Source organism: Macrobrachium nipponense, chromosome 24 (genome assembly GCF_015104395.2).
Source record: "Macrobrachium nipponense isolate FS-2020 chromosome 24, ASM1510439v2, whole genome shotgun sequence".
NCBI lineage: Eukaryota > Metazoa > Arthropoda > Malacostraca > Decapoda > Palaemonidae > Macrobrachium > Macrobrachium nipponense.
This window is the reverse complement of record NC_061091.1, coordinates 1,608,736-1,626,439: the sequence shown is the minus strand read 5'-3', so window position 1 is coordinate 1,626,439 and position 17,704 is coordinate 1,608,736. Positions and strand designations below refer to the sequence as shown.

Genomic DNA, 17,704 nt, shown 5'->3' with positions numbered 1-17,704 from the left:
GAACAAAACACTAATAATGGACAAGACCACCTGAATCATATACCAGATATAACATATACTATAGCAAATATGCTTGATTGTTAATGTGCCAAAATATTGTAGAGCAAAATGCATTAATGGAGTCCTACAGCTTCTCTCTGAAGCTTGGTCAGGTTAAATCGAATTAACAAAATTTTCTTTCCTCGCTATGAACTGTTGTTTCCATACATCAACACTATTTAAGCTATGAACGATGAGAAATTATTTCAACAAATAGTGACCACAGGCAATATGCAATGCAATACAAGCTACTAACCCAAAAGCTGTTGGTGGCCTTGGAACCTTAGAGGGCAGTGGGTTTGCCGGTGTTGGTTCAGCCTGGTTGCCATGGCCCTGCAAATTCCTTCCAACAATTTGTGACAGGTGCCGTAATCGGAGTGCTTGTTGATAGGACCATAACTGCACTACTTGTTCAGTACCCTTAAACCTGAAAGTAACGTAAGAGTACAGAAGTAGCTTCATAAGTGTCATAAACGCAACGCACAAACATAAAATATTCTTCCAAAGTTTCTCTCCACTTTTCAGACTTAAAAAATGGACTAGAAAATAGTACTAATGCTTTCTCTCCTCACTTTTTTATTGTTATACACCTCATGAAATTCACTAATCCATAACTTGTTTTCCAGTAGTAGTTTTCACAGTATACAAAAACTCAAAGGATAAATCTACACGATTACAGTCAAATACAAACCCAACTTCTGTGACAACGATTAAACTTTAAGCATAAGCATAACAAGGCACCACAGAAATCAATCAAAGTTCACTGAGGATGAGAGTAGAATGTTCCATTTAGCAATACAATCACATCAGTGAAACACAAAGAATAGGGTACCTTTCTTTGTCTGCTTCCTCTGCAAAAATACTTGTTGCCTCCATAATCACTATTTAAACTGCTGACGACTTCGTCGAGTTCCCCATCTTATGGAGAACGCTTCGGAATTTCAATCTGGAAAAGAAGATAAAAATGCATCCTTACTTGAAAGAAAATGTAGGATTATGATTACACAATAAGGCTAATATATAAATAAGGTTTTCACCACCCCTTTGTCCCTTTAGTTTATCAGCTCTATAACTCCATGCCTCCTCCTCCTCTGCCCTTTATCGAAAAGCTTACTTTGTTATAGAGTAGCCTCTATATGTTTAAAACTATAGTACTATACAGGCAGTCCCCGGGTTACGACGGGGGTTCCGTTCTTGAGGCGCGTCGTAAGCCGAAAATCGTCGTAAGCCGGAACGACACTTGGAAATATGCCTTAAACTAAGAAAAAGTTAGAGAGACCTTACCTGTGTGACATGCAAGTATTGCATGATGTGTAGTGTGGTTATTTCAATGGCAAAGGATGGTTCTTGAAGGTATAATTCTTTATTAAACTCTTGTGACACTATAAAGCACAATGTACTACACTTAATCCTTAGGTTAGATTATACACTAAACACTATTATACACTGTACACTAGTATGTAATCCTTTGGTAGCTCCTGGAGTACACTAAAATCCCAGTCTGGTAGCTCTGGAAGGTAAAAGTATAACACAATTAGTACAAAATACTACACAAAGTCCTGAATGCAATATGACAATTTGTCGAAAATTGCATTTTTCCTAACTATACAAACCTGAGGTCCTTTAACAATAGGAAGTAGCTAGCGGCAGCTGAACGGTCGTAAGCTTCGAAACAGGGGAAGAAACGGTAGTTAACTGCTTGTCCGACAGTCGCGCGCCGCGCGACTGGGAGGTAAACAAATCACTTTTGCTTTTGGTCCATGCAAAATACGCAGAGTGAGGGGTGGCATGAGGAGGGACTATATGTAAAGGACCTCAGGTTTGTATAGTTAGGAAAAATGCAATTTTCGACAAATTGTCATTTGTTTCGATACGTAATACAAACCATCGGTCCTTTAACAATAGGAAGACTCACTTCTTGGTGGGAGGAATCTGAGTCTTTTGATGAACAGACTGGTGTTCGTCCATCCCTGGAATGCCTCCCTGGTCGTAAGAGCGAGGGAGGGATCCAAGCCTCTGTCCGATTGATCGGGGTGTGCACCGCAGGATCAATGGTCAGACCTCTGGGCCGAGTACTAAGAGAGAGGCAGCTATCTCTTCGTACCAGCAAGCAAGAACTTTGTTCCTGTTTGCAAGAGGCAACATAAAGTATGGGTTGTCTCAAGCTGGCATCCACTTCCTCCCCCTTGTTTGGAGGAAGTGGTGGATATACGCTCCTATCCCTAGTGAAAGGGATAGGATGGGCTCTGTTGAGTAGCTCACCTGCATCTTGTCCTAATCCAGCAGGGTGACACCGTGTCCCTCTAAACCACAGGTAGAGGGGAAGAAAAAGATGGGAAGAGGAGCCAGTCCACACTCATTCACACTCATCCATTCTTACGGTCACACCAGGACTCGATGCTGTTCAGCCTGCGAGGGTCTGGGTTCGCTACACAACGTGTTAGCAGCCACCACGGGTCCCAAGGAAAAAGATCCAAGGACCTGTGGGCAATATCCCGAAGGTAGAAGGAAGGGATGTGGTCTGGTTGGACCAGACCCCTGCCTTCAGTACCTGCGCCACGGAGAAGTTCTTGCGGACAAGGCAGCATCTCCTTCGCATCGAAGGCGGTGAATCCATTAGGGAGGGGATTGTGAACGACTTCGAACAATCGTCAGGGGACCGAAGGGTTTTCTGAGTCTTCGCTACGAAGTTCGGTTTTACGAAATCGCCGTCACGGATCCCCATCCCCTGGATGCTTGACTTGCAGGAGAAGTCATGCAGTTTCCTCAGAGGAAAGAAGGAAATAGCGCATGACCTATTCCTCTTCTCTACTTCGGTGATGTCCAGTACCCATACTGGTCTGTCCCGTTTTGCCACGAAGTCTCTCGCATCCTCCTATCCCCATGCAGCGAAGTTCTCGGTAGTGGATAGGACACCGACACTCCATGGTGGGTGTCAATGGTATGGGTACTGTGACAAAACCTATTAAAACGAAGTAATGATTGCTCTGTAACAACCGAACTAAGTCAACAGCGTAGTTCGTAACTGACTCGCCGCTCTGACAGCTGCCGACTGACTGCGTTCGGTAGGAGGCAAGTTGTCAAAGCATCCGAGTAAGTCACGTGACCTTCGCCTTTAAAGGGTTATGCCGAGAGACCAAACAAATAATGTATTTGTTTGTCACCAATGCCGGACAGCGAGGTGATGATTCTCTTAAGGCATGTGCCCAACAGGCGAAAGTCAATTGCCTTCTAGAGACCGAGGTCCCTGAAGGCAAAACATCTCATGGTTGTTGAATCTCAGCTAAGGAGAAACAACACTATGTACCGTTGAAGACGAAGGTAGATATTGAATGCAACCTACGTCTTCACAGACGAATCGAGAGAAGGATTCTCAAGATTCATAACCTGTGCTTACAAATGACTGAAAACGCTAACCGCTATTTTCATTGCTGTCCGGTGAGAAGTCGTAGTTGCAATGAAAGCGGGGCGTTCTTCAGTAATGAAACACAGGGGAAAGCCGCCTGAAGAACTGCTTCTCATGGGCGAAACATTGGAAGTAGAAGCTGTCATGGTCGGAAGAGTAGGCGATGTCTTCTTTGACAAATCTCTTAATTCGGTTTGAACAATGAACAATTGTACACCTACGAATACGAGATATTTTGAAGACAAACTCAGATGTCTGCAAAATCATTCGCATTATCGCAGTGCGATGCAGCGGGAGACTTGTACAGACTTCGTTACCGTGCGGTAAACAGAAAGATGAAAGAGTCCAAGAGAATATCTCTATTGAAAATTCTCGCAATGTCGAAGGCGATGGAATCTAGCGTCACAGCAGTAGATGGTCCTTCATTATTGCGAGAATCCCCATTAATCAGAGACCTAAGTCCATGATTGTTTGGGCAGAGATACGGTTCGGTAGTCAATCAAACCAGGGGAGAGAGAGACATAACTGACCGTGCATCTCGGAGGCCCAGCTGATACTGAGCTGCTGTCAGGCAGTTCAATACGCAGTAGTTGAGCCTGAGCTCTCGCCGACTCGTCATCCTGAGTTGCCATGTAATCCATTATTCCATGAAGGAATGCGTTCGGCTAGAACTACCGAGCATAAAAGATATGCTCGAGCAATTATATTTAGGCGAAACGAATTTCGGTAAATATAAAAGTTGAAATGGTGTTGTCGTGACAAAAACCATAAGTATATAAAATTGAAACTGAAACTCCTGGGAGGTTGCAGGCAACCCCGAGTTGCAGTTCAATTAGAAATACTTCTCTTCTAAGTCGCAATCCGTAGATAAACTAGGATATGCGCTTACCCCTCGGACAATTCAACTGCTTAGTAGAATCATGTCGCGATGTTAATATACGTAGTATATTTGTAGGATTCTGAACAACGATCTCCATCCTAAATTCTTTCCTTCAAGAAAACAAAACAAGGATTGGATTGATCATCGACCACCTTCGATCTCTATCAAAGAGTGAAGGAGAAGTCTTCCTCGAAGGAAAGCTTCAATGGTGAACAGAATACTAAGACGATAGTTCAAGCCAAACTGGATATTCCCGTCCGATCTTCTCTATTCCAGGTTGGTCGCCTACTGTAAGATAGTTTCTTTCAGCAGCAGTCTTCTTCCCAATGCTAGAAATTCCAGGAATTCGAGCATAGGCGAGGTTCCCGATTATCATGTAACATCGGGGATTCTCGTCTCGCTCACTTTAGACCGTGGTCTCGCCTAAGTGTTTGGAGATCATAAAAACTCGAACACTCTGAATGCGCTAGAAATTCCTTAGAATTCTAAGCAGTCTGCGAAACCCCCACCGAATTCGTCAAACGATATCGGCTGGTGGTCCTCTCGATTCCCGTAGAAATCGAGAATGGGGCAGGATCCCTCCTCGGAACGACCGGGGCTTACGTCAGGTAGGACCCGAAGGTCCCCCCCGGTAGCGCAGTCCGAACGTGGGATCTACAGAGAAATCTCTGTAGGATCCCTCCCCTTTCCCTCGTAGCCGTAAGGAGAGAGGGAATGGGGGAGGAATTGGATACTCGCTCGCCTTCCCAGTGGAACTAGCAGTTGGAGATGAATAGGAGCAGCCATCGCCTTGCGGCGATGGTCTCTCAGAGTCTGGGAAAACAAACGTATCGTCAGGAGAAAACGTTTTCCCGCGGAGGGTTACGAACTCTCACTGTAGGTAGGGTCTGCCGCCACTGTGAACGTCGTCTGGGTGGGGCTGATCGACACCTGGACAAGGGTAGAGCCGATACCGTCCTCCGACTCATTCCAGTCCTCGTCGAGGGTCGAAACCTCTCAGGAGGAGGCCGAAGGAGTATTAAATACGGTGTCCGAAGACACGTAGAAACGCCGCTGTCGCAGTAGAGGAAGGTGGAGTAGCTTGATCGACCGGCCAGAACTGAGCGAGCCTTCTTGTCCGGAGACGAGAGACTCTGGTTCGAGACAGAATCGGCAAGCTCCGATCGCGGCAGACCCACCGTCGGTTGGGTTCCCTCTCGGGCCCAAAACGACTCGAGCAGAGACGTGGGCTCTGCTGGTGGGAGCGGCAATCCTTCCGCAAAGGTCATTATGCTGACGAATCAGCTTAATGACTTCTGCAATTCCTCGTATCTGTATCTAGGGAGTAACCGCGTCTTGCGGAGTAGGACCGTCCAGCTCCTTCCAACAAGAACAGATCCCGAGATACTCCTCCTTCCGAAGGAGGAATAGCGGCAGACCCCTGACGGTCGCCTCCAGCTACTTGCACGTATGTCCTGGTCGGTCCTAGAACCGTGCCTGGTCCATACGGCGTCATAGCGGGATCGCGAGCGCGCACCTCTCGCGATCACTCATAGGTACCTCGCTCCTCCCGGTGTAGCCCGAGGAGGTTGAAGGTACAGGAGAGGCAGACCTGACGCCCCCCCCTAGCTCGCTGGCAGGACCAGCGTGCTTGGAGGGCTGCTGCTGATCGTCAACCCGCGGTGGCGATCGAGCAGCAGGCCTAGCCTTGCCGCTCGCCTGGGGCGAGAGGCTCGGCTGAGAACGTCGACGCTGATCTCTAGCGTCAGGCGAGCTGTTGCTGGTTACCATCTTCGCCCGGTCCCGATGGGAGCGGCGTCAGGTGACCTGCTAGGTTCGCTGTCGCGGTGAGACCTGCGAGCATCCTCTCGGCGCGTCGAGCCTGTGGTACCAGCCGTGGCTGGTACCGACGGCCGCGTGGGGGACCCCTTCCTCGCCTCACTCGTGGCTGGTCAGCGACCGTCACGTCAACCCGAGCAGCCAGCTGGTCGCTGCGAGAGCGTCCACGGCCTGACGAGAGTCGTCTGCACGACTCTCGCCAGTCTTCTGCTCCGCGCTTCGGTCTTGACGGCGAGCGAGCTCGGGCGTCAAGACTTTGGCTGGACGGTCTCCCGCGGGAGACCGTCCACTCGGTACTTCTCGCTAACGAGAAGCCGAGGCGGATCCTGGTTTAGCGGCAGAACCGCTAGAACCAGGCGAGGAAGTGCCAGCCGAAGCTGGTACTGCCTCTCGGTCCCCGTCTTCTTCTCCTTGGTAGAAGAAGAAAAGACGGGCCCTGTTCCCGAGGGAGCAGGAGGACCAGCAGAAGAGCTCCCCGAATCGCCGGAGCGAGACGGGCCCTTAGAAGGTCCCGAAGGAGCCTTCTTAGGGGGTGGGGGGAAAACCCGGGGGTTATTTCCAGCTGGTCGCTGCAAGAGCGGCCGCTGGCCTGGCAAGAGTCACCTGAGCGTCTCTCACCAGCCTTCTGCTCCGTGCCGCGTCTTGGCGCCGAGCGAACTCTGGCGCCGAAACTTGGCTGCACGTCTCCCGAGGGAGAACGTACACTCGGGATCTCTCGCGAACCGAGAGACCGAGCCGGGACCTGGCGTAGCGGCATCGCCGCTAGCACCAGGCGAGGAGTACCAGAGCTAACCGATACTCCTCTGGTCCCCGTCTATCTCTTCCTTACGGAAGGGGAGACGGGCCCCGCTCCCGAAGGAGCAGGAGGACCAGCAGAAGGACCCCCCGTCCCACCGAGGTGGGACGGGCCCTTAGAAGTTCCCGAAGGAGACTTCTTAGGGGGGAAGCAGCCTTCTTCTTCTTCGGCTTATGGGCCTTAGAAGTCGAAGGGGAAGAGGCAAGCAGCAGACGATGAAGACGAAGATGACAGCTTCCTCTTCTCCTCTTCCTCGTCAGCTCACGCAGGACAGTCGTCAGGTCCTCCATCCAGGCCGGAGCCGGGGCTATTGCCGAAGCAACACGGCCCGACTGCACCTGTCCGGAAGGACCTGGGACTGGGGAAGACACACCGTGGGCAGGACCAGCATGGACAAGCACAGGAACCAGGAGAGCGACAGGAACAGCAACCAGCTCAGGAGCGGCAGGAACAGCGGCAGCGTAGACCCAGAAGGGACAGCCAAGCCAACAGCGGGGAAAGCACATCAGCGCAGGTACGGCAGGCCCAGCGATCGCCTCGTAGAATCATCGGCAGCCCAGCGGAACCTGGGTCCTGGCGGCCCGTCCCTTGGGGCGAGCTGCTGGAACAGCGGAAGTCTGGGGCAGGCAACACGAAGAAAACAGGCGGCGGCGGCAACCCCACCTCGGTACGGCTGCGGCCCTAGTAGCGGCAGACGGCGTCATCGACACAGCAATGGGGAGTGTAGACCAGGAGGGGGGGGGGGGAGCAGAATAAGCGGCCGTGGTAGTAGTGGAGACGCCCCAGACCTCGCTAGACGCTGCAGCAGCCCGTGGATGCTAGGCACGCCCTGCCTCCGCGGTGGTCCAATACCTGTCCAAGGTCGTCTCCACGGATGTAGCACCTGCGGTAACATAGATAGATTAGTAAGAGGGGTTCCCTCACGCACGGGGGAAGGCATGCCCCACCCCGAACGCAAGGAAGACCCCAAATACAAAATACAACGAAGAAGCTGAGCGGGGGGCAAAGAGGAAGACGAAGAATCGGATACCAAGGGAGTCGCTGGAGAGCTTTCCGACAACTTCCTGGCAGACCTTCGCTTCCCCTACCCCCGCACAGCAGTGAAAAGTAATATGAAAATGAAACAGAAATACTGCCCTTGCGATTCACTTCATAGAACTTAAAGGGAAAAGATCAATTAACCGGGTAAGAACGGAAACTTGATCCAAATATATGATGCTATCATAAAAATATATATGAAAATGAAACCGAATACTGCACTTGCGATTTCATTTCACATAAAAAAAATCGTAAGGATCAATTCCCGGAAGGTAAAAGAACGAAAATTGATCCAAATTAAATTTCATGCAAATAAATAAATGAAAATGAAAAGAATATTGCAATTGCGAATCCACTTTCATTGCATTCTATTATACAAAATAAAAAGGCTCGTGCCGAGCGCAAACACACTCTCGGTAACGAACGCACAGGGCAAACATATAATGAAAAGAGTACTTACATTTTTCAATTACACACTTTCGCCCAAAATACATGACTCGGTGCGAGCGCGCCCGCCCTCGGCACCGAGGCATAATTCAAGGGTTCAATTCATGAAAATAGAGGAAATCGCCGCATCTACGGCGATAACTCCATGTTGGTTTCATAATTAAGTAATGAAAATGAAACAGTGTACTTACAGTTTCATTTTCAAGTCAAACAAACCATTAGTAGAAAACACAATATAAACAAAGCATACGACAATGAAGCGGGCAGAGAGCGATGACGAACACGTCCTTCACACCCGCGGCCGAAAGCAAAAGTGATTTGTTTACCTCCCAGTCGCGCGGCGCGCGACTGTCGGACAAGCAGTTAACTACCGTTCTCCCCTTGTTCGAAGCTTACGACCGTTCCAGCTGCCGCTAGCTACTTCCTATTGTTAAAGGACCGATGGTTTGTATTACGTATCGGAACAAATGTAAATTATAGATATCAAGCCAGATCATGAGCAATTTCTCCATTTCAACAATGCTCTGGCTACGTTGCTTCTCGTTTATCACCGTTGAATTCATCGGTGCAGCATCCTTAACATGCTTCAGAATACGTTCCTTGTCCTTCACAATGGTTACCACCATGGTCCTGCTCAAGCCTAAAGAACGGCCTATTTCGGTGTTAGTTTCTCCCTTCTCAGAACGCTTTACCACGTCATATTTGACCTCCATCGTGATGACCTTCCTCTTCTTGGATGAACTATCATCGGAGGAAGTACTTTGGCGTTTAGGAGCCATTGTAAATTTGCGAAAATGGCAAGGAATTTCAGCAACGTCTTAGCACACAACCGACTGAACTTCAGGCAGACACGCGATTGAAGTGGCGTCCTTTCGTATTGTTACGCTTGGCGTCCTCGACCGTCCGAGGTCGTTGTTCGGTCAATTTACCATACAGTTTAATAGCTTTAATTAATTTATGCACCTCCGCTCAAAAACTAGTTCTGCATATGAGGTATCGTTAAAAAGCATAACAAAACGTCGTAACCTTGGAATTTGTGTTGTAATCTAACCAGAAACTTAGTTTTTTTAATTATGTACTGGAAACAAGCAATGATTTTTCATTATTTGCGCTTTTGGACTGTTTTAAACTGCGCATCCCAAGCTAGTGTATTCATTCGCCCGCAAACTAGTTCCGCATATGCGGCGTCACTAAAAAAATTCAAAAAATACGAAAAAAAAAAAAGTGTCAAAAATCATCATAACCTCAAAATTTTTGTTGTAATGTAACCAAAAACATATTTTTATTATATACTGTGCTAAACTATAAAGGATTTTTATCATAGCATGCGTTTTTTAAAAGCGTCGTTAACTCGGAGCGTCGGAAGCGTCAGCGTCGTAACCTCGGAACAAGCGTCGTAACCCAGGACGGATTTTCCATTGAATATTTAAGAAAAAGCGTCGTAACCTCGGAACGTCGTAAGCCGGAACCGTCGTAACCCGGGGACCGCCTGTATCTGGAAAGTATGATTCATACTAAAGCTAATTACACACTGGAAAAATCAATAGTAGCACTATATAAAAATGTATCAAAATGCAAGAAGAACAGTATTAAGAGTAGCAATGCATTATATCTTTGCTTGAAAGCTCAGGAATTACATGAGATTGCGAAGCTCCACCCTGTCCCATGCAGTCATGCTAAGAGTGAAAGACTGGAGAGATGGTCTATCATTATCCAGAGATGCCAGCTTCCCGGGACTTAAGAACAGGAAATCCAGGTCGGTGGGTAGTAATATCATCACCCAATGGATGAATAATAAGAGCTCTAACAAATGTCCTCAATCCTCCCTTGTAAGGAAGGACAAAAAGAAGCACTACGTTAAAAATTTAAAGACAGCTTTCAGGGTCAATAGTGTTTTAGGTTTTGTTTTTTATTTTTTAGCGCTTTACTATTAAAGTCTGCAAGTTAGGTCACAAATCGAACATACAAAAACTCCATATCTGAAATCCCAATCGAGCCTCTGCTGTTATGCTGTGTCGCATGTTTGTAGTATCCTGTTTTCAGATGTATGGCTCCACCTTTGCTAGGTGTATGGAATGTGCTTACACTCATTCTCATATAGTTTCTATAATCATGTTCGTAGCCATATTGTAGTTCACGTTACTACTGTTGTTTGGCTCCCATAAACATCCCTCCTTACCCAATCTCTCCACCACTCATGTCTTTTTCTTCTTCTTCTGTTTATACATACTATGCCAATTATTATGCTACACAACAATTTCTTATTCTGAGCAGTACTGGCCATCATGTTTTTCATGTGACACTCGAAAAAGTACTGGCATCATCGGGCACACCCGTCCATTTGTCAACTCTACCATGTGAGCAACACTCAAGGGTAAACCAAGCTGAACTTGCCTTGCTTGCCTATTTGGACATACCTCTAGAAATGGAATTTTTATTCTAAAATTAATATTAATAATACTTACCTGTATAATTTATCTAGCCCTAAATCCCCAAAAACCACACCAAAATTTACCACATTGGCAACCCTGTTACCTCCTATTCTGTCCGCCAGTTGGCAACACTGTCGTTGACAGATACAAAAACCTTCCCTCAAATCAGTTGTAATAGGCAGATCGTGGGGTAGGATGGGTGGGACTAGATAAATTATACAGGTAAGTATTATTAATATTAATTTTAGAATAAAAATTCCATATTAATAAACATTACCTTAATATAATTTATCTAGCCCGATTAACCACATTGAAAAGGAGGAGGGAATCTGAATACAAAATTTCCCCTTCGGACAGAATAGGAGAAAACAAACAAAAGAAATTATATATAATTAGGCAGTCAAAACTCAACCCAAGGTCTCAGATACTAACAATCAAAGTCTCCTACCATAATGCCACCAAACTGCGGTAGCACAGGACAAGGAGTAAGTGCATAGTCAGTCCGTCCGTACTAAAGTCAGGTGACCAGTCAGACCGAATTGCGGACAGCAAGGCTGCACCCTGAAGACTATCAAGCACTATTCTTTCCCTAAGGATGAGTGTCCGGACTGTCTGGGCGATTCAAAGCTAAGCAAACCTTGGGGTGTATCAACGCAACCCAACGTCGCCAGCAACGAATCGGCTCATGAGCAACTCCTAACTCGAGCTTTCTGGTGCCAAGAGAAAGGAGCGCGGAGCAAAAATGCGATTCAGTCCCGAAGGACGAATGCCTGACAGTCCAACCTGGTCTCATGTTACACGATCATCGTGTATCAATGCAACCGACTTCGTCAACAAGAAACTCAGGGCTACTAAATGTCGCCTGATCTCACACGAGTGTCTGACTCCGAGAAGACAGGTGAGACAAAAAGTAGATGGTGAGCGAGTCACCAGATGACAGCAGACGATCCATCGACTAATTCCCTGTCCAGGACAGTGGAAGAAGCAGGAGTCGTCAGGACAAGCGAACCAGTGGCTAGTCCTAGGTCAGCATCGACTCGGGGAAAGAAGCGTAGTCGCCAGTGCGACAACCCAGTGGCTGGAACCATTTCACACTGAAAATGGAAGCAGCATGAGTTGCCAAGCAGTCAGTCCTTGTCATCAACAACACCTAAATACCAAACTGCCTAATTCCCATTATAACTACGTCAAAAAACTGCCATGGGTTATAATACAAAAACAAAAAATATATACAACAAAACAAAAATTAATGAATAATATACAGGTAGCAACCAAACGTAAAACAGGAAGACTACCTAATTCTCCTGTCTGACGACCTGTCCTGCCATCACCAACGTCCCAAAGAACGAAGGTCGCCTAGAACTAGAGAAATATCCCTCAAGTAAAAGAGGCAAAAACAGAACAGAATTAGAACGCCAAGTCGCCGCCTCAGCACCTTGGCGACTGAGACGTCTTCATAAAAGGTACGATGTAGCAATGCTCTAATACTGTGTGCTCTCGGTGTCTGGTCTTCCCCAGCATCGAACCACCAGTTTTAACGATCAGATCTCTGAAAAAAGGATACACCATTCTTTGAAATAGGTCTCTTGACATTTCGGGGTGAACAAACAGATGACGGGGACGACCCCTGAATGTCCTTCGTGCGGCGTAAATAACATGAGAGCGCCCTAACAGGGCAAACGAACTAATTCCTCATTTAAATTACCAACAAAGTCGACCAGCGACTTCAGTACGAAAGACCTGGGAATGGATTATCAGACGATTCAGTCTTTGCGACAAATTCAGGAAGGTATGACAAAATCATGTCTTGTCCAGATCTGGCAACCAGAAAAGAGAGTGCTTGCAGTTCACCCACCCTCTTGGCTGTAGCCAGTGAGACAAGGAAGAGTCGTCTTAGAAGAGAGGTCCCTAAATTTGGCAGAATTCAGAGGCTCAAACGGAGGGAACCTTAAGGCTTGAAGGACTTTGTTAACGTCCATGTTGGAGGCGAACACTGCGGCCTGGGTCGAGATAGGGAAAAGATCGAAGTAAATCTCTAATGACATAAGATGAAGAGATCTCAGGAAGCCTTGCCTTAAAAACATAGGAAAGCATAGACCTATAACCTTAATGCACGAAGGTGACAGGGCCCTGTCATGATGTAAATGAACTAAAACTCCGCTACTTTCGGTAAGGAAGGTCTAGAAATTGAATGTCCTTGAGACTTACACCAACGTCTGTAACCGACCATTTAGCCTGATAATTTACTCTAGTTGATTGCCGTCTGGCAAGAGCCAACTGTCGCGCCACTCTGGAGGAGAACCCTTCGTGCTTGGAGAACCTCCTGACAGTCTCCAGGCATGAAGATGAAGCATGTGGAGCCTCTGATGGAACCGATGAAAATGGGGTTGTTTGAGAAGATCTGGTCTCTCTGGCAGGCGAATGGGGGGTTCCACCAGTGCTTCCAGAAGGTCTGGGAAACCACTCCTTCTGTGGCCGAAGAAAGGGGGCGATCAAGGTGAGATCCAGACGCTTGGTTGCCCTCACTTTGTTGAGGACTGACCTCACCAGAGAGAACGGAGGAAAAGCATAGGCTTGAAGTCCCTCCCAGTCCTGCAAAAGAGAGTCTGTCCCGGCACTCTGAGGAGTCTGGTAAGGGGCGAAGAATATCTGGCACCGAAAATTCAGTGGGGGTGGGAAACAGATCGACTGTGACAGGCCATTTCTTCCTGAGGCTGTCGAAGACTTCCTGGCAAAGTGTCCACTCCGACCCTTGAACTTCGTTCGGTCTCGACAAGGCGTCTGCTAAGACGTTTGTGATGGCCCAGGATAAACTGAGGGACCACGTAATCCCCCTGTCTCTGCCAACACAGGATTGATTGGCTTCTTGAGTGAGAAGATCCGACTGTGTGCCGCCTTGGTTTCTCAAGTACGAGACTGCTGTGGTGTTGTCGACAAAGATCGCGACAACCGACTCCAACAGTTGTTCCTGAAATGAAAGAAGGCCTAGGTACACTGCCCTCAGTTCCCTCCAATTTATTGACATGCTCCTCTCCTCCTCTAACCAAAGGCCCGAAGCGGCTTCGGAGCCCAGGTGTGCGCCCCAACCTTGATCCGAGGCGTCTGACCAAAACATTAGGTCCGGAGGAACCGAAAGAAGAGATGTCCCTGACTTGAGGTGGTGAACTTGCATCCACCAACGGAGATCCTTCGACATTGTGGAGAAGAGGCGACTATTGTGTCCTCGGACACGAAATCCCATGACTGGCGAAGTGTCGACTGAAGGGACCTCATTCTGAGACGACCTCCGGGAACCAGTTGGATGAGGGATGACAAATGGCCCAGGAGAGACCTCCAAAGAGAAACTGGCTGCGTTACGGAGGACAAAAATTCTTCAATCAGACTCAGAAGCTTGTCTATCCGTTTCTGAGCGGGAGAAGCCCTCAAAATATGACAATTTGTCGAAAATTGCATTTTTCCTAACTATACAAACCTGAGGTCCTTTAACAATAGGAAGGTAACTAGCGGCAGCTGGGACGGTCGTAAGCTTCGAACAAGGGGAGAACGGTAGTTAACTGCTTGTTCCGATCGTGCGCGCGCGCCCGCGCGCCCGAGAGGTGAAGAATCACTTTTGCTTTAGGCCCATGCAAAAAGTTGCAGAGTGAGGGGTGGCATAGGTGGGACTATATGTACAGACCTCAGGTTTGTATAGTTAGAAAAATGCAATTTTCGACAAATTGTCATTTGTTCGATACGTAATACAAACCCTCGGTCCTTTAACAATAGGAAGACTCACTTCTTGGTGGGAGGAATCTGAGTCTTTTTGGTGAACAGACTGGTGTTCGTCCAACCCTGGAGGGTGCCTCCCTGGTCGTAAGAGCAAGGAGGGATCCAAACTCTGTCCGATTGATCGGGGTGTGCACCGCCCCAGGATCAATGGTCAGACCTCTGGGCCAAGTACTAAGAGAGAGGCAAGCGTATCTCTTCGTACCAGCAAGCAAGAACTTGTTCCTGTTTGCAAGAGACAATCATAAAATGATGGGTTTGTCTCAATTTGGCATCCACTTCCTCCCCCTTGTTGGAGGAAGTGGTGGATATTTACTCCTATCCCTACTGAAAGGGATAGGATGGTGCTCTATTGAGTAGTCACCCCTGACATCTCATCCTTACCCAGCAGGGTGAAGACCGTGTCCCTCTACCCAAAGGTAGAGGAAGAAAAAGATGGGAAGAGGAGCCAGTCACACTCTCATTCCTCATCCATTCTTACGGTCACACCAGGACTCGATGCTGTTCAGCCTGCGAGGGTCTGGGTTAACTACACAATGTGTTGAGCAACCACCACGGTTCCCAAGGAAAAAGATCCAAGGAACTGTGGGCAATATCCTGAAGGTAGAAGGAGGTGCATGCGTCCGGTTGGACCAGGCGCCTGCCTTCATTACCTGCGCCACGGAGAAGTTCTTGCGGAACGCGAGAGAATGATGAAGAGGCGTCCACACTCATCCTGGGTGTCAAGTTTCTTCAGACAGCTCCGTCGCACCTTCACAGGACAAAGCAGCATAGCCTTCGTATCGGAGGCGGTGAAGTCCATTAGGGAGGGTATTGTGAAAGACTCGAACCAATCGTCAGTTACCGAAGGGTTCTGAGTCTTCGCTACGAAGATCGTACGAAATCGAGCGTCACAATCCCCATCCCTTTGTGCTTGACTTCTCAAGAGAAGTCATGCAGGTTACCTAAGACGAAAAGAAGGGAATAGTCGTATGACCTATCCCTCTTCTCGACTTTGGTTATGTACAGTACTCATACTGACAAGCTATTAAGACGAAGTAATGATTGCTCTGGAACAACCGAACTAAGTCCACAGCATAGTTCGTAACTGACTCGGGCGCTCTGACAGCTGCCGACTGACTGGTTCGGAATCAGTAGAGGCAAGTTGTCCAAGCATCCGGGTAAGTCACGTGACCTTCGCCCTTTAAAGAGTTATGCTGAGAGACCAAACAAATAAAATATTTGTTAGTCACCGATGCCGGACGGCGCGGCGATGATTCTCTTAATGCATAAGCTCAAAAGGCGAAAGTCAATTGCCTTCAAAAGACCGAGGTCCCTGATGGCAAGAAAATCTCATAGACGTTGAATCTCAGCTTAAGGAGAAACAACACTATGTGACGTTGAAGACGAAGGTAGGCAATGAATGCAACCTACGTCTTCCAGCTGAATCGAGAGAAGGAATCTCAAGATTCTAAACCTGTGCTTACAAATGACTGAAAACGCTAACCGCCATTTCATTGCTGTCCGTTGTGCAATGAAAGCGGGGCGTTCTTCAGTAATGAAACACAGGGGAGAGCCGCTTGAAGAACTGCTTCTCATGGGCTGAACGTTTGGAAGTAGAGCTGGCAGGTGTGGGAGTAGGCGATGTCTTTCAACTACATCTGCTAATCCGGGGTGAACAATGAACAATTGTACACCTCCGAATACAAGATATTTTGAGGACAAACTCAGATTCCGCAAAATCATTCGCATTATCGGGATACGATGCAGGCAAGAGACTATTACAGAATTCTGTTTACCGTGCGGTAAACAGAAAGATTAGTCGAATAGATATCTCTGTTTAAAATTCTCGCAATACCGAAGACGATGATACTAGCGTTTCACCGCAGTAGATGGTCATTCATGTAATGCGAGAATCCCCGTTAATCAGAGACTTAAGTCCGTGATTGTTGGGCAGAGATACGGTTGTTATTCAATCAAAGCAGGTGAGAAAGACATAAACAACCGTCTATCTCAAAGCGGCAGCTGATACTGAAATGCCTCGGGCAATTCAATACGCAGTAGCTGTCTGCTGACTCGTCATCCTGAGTTGCCAAGTAATCCTTTCCACGAAGGAATGCGTTCGGCTAGAACCAACCGAGCATAAAAAGATATGCTCGAGCAATTATATTTAAGCGAAACGAATTTCGGTAAATATAAAAGCTTAAATGGTGTTGTTGTGACAACACCATAAGTATATAAAATTGAAACTGGAAACTCCTGGGAGGTTGCAGGCAACCCGGTTGCAGTTCAATTAGAATACTTTTCGTCTAAGTCGCAATCCGTAGATAACCAGGATATGCGCCCTACCCCTCGGGGACCATTCAACTGCTTAGCAGAATCATGTCGTGAGGTTAATATACGTAGTATATTTGTAGGATTCTGAACAACGATCTCCATCCTAAATTCTTTCCTTCAAGAAAACAAAATAAGGATTGGAGATCGACCACCTTCGTTCTCTATTAAAGAGAGTGAAGGAGAAGTCTTCCTCGAAGGAAAGCTTCAATGGTGAACAGAATACTAAGACGATAGTTCCAGCCAAACTGGATATTCGTCCGTTCTTCTCTATTCCAGGTTGGTCGCCTACTGTGAGGATAGTCTTCTTTCAGCAGCAGTCTTCTTCTAATGCTAGAAATTCCAGGAATTCGAGCATAGGCGAGGTTCCCGATTATCGTGTAACATATCGGGGATTCTCGTCTCGCTCACTTTGACCGTGGTCTCGCCTAAGTGTTTGGAGATCGTAAGAAACTCTAACACTCTGAATGCGCTAGAATTCCGTAGAATTCTAAGCAGTCTGCGAAACCCCCACCGAATTCGTCAAACGATATCGGCTGGTGGTCCTCTCGATTCCCGTAGAAATCGAGAATGGGGCAGGATCCCTCCTCAACGACCGGGGCTTACGTCAGGTAGGACCTGAAGGTCCCCCCTGGTAGCGCAGTCCCCAACGTGGGATCCTACAGAGAAATCTCTGTAGGTATCCCTTCCGCCCCTTTCCCTCCGTAGCCGTGAGGAGAGCGGGAACTGGGGGAGGAATTGGATACTCGCTCGCCTTCCCAGTGGAAACT

The 17,704-nt window shown here is 47.6% G+C and overlaps 1 long non-coding RNA gene across 2 annotated transcripts in view; it reads right to left on the bottom strand.

The window, feature by feature from the left end:
• Nucleotides 1-268: 268 nt before the first annotated feature.
• LOC135203653 (uncharacterized) overlaps nucleotides 269-17,704 on the bottom strand; it is a 60,161-nt gene continuing 42,725 nt past the window's right edge. Inside the window, exons 2-3 of one of the 2 annotated variants that reach the window (XR_010311983.1) lie at nucleotides 872-985; nucleotides 269-466 (exon numbers count right to left, since the gene is read on the bottom strand). This is a non-coding gene — a long non-coding RNA (uncharacterized LOC135203653). The remainder of the gene's footprint in view (nucleotides 467-871; nucleotides 986-17,704) is intronic. The other variant, XR_010311984.1, reaches the window with a different exon arrangement.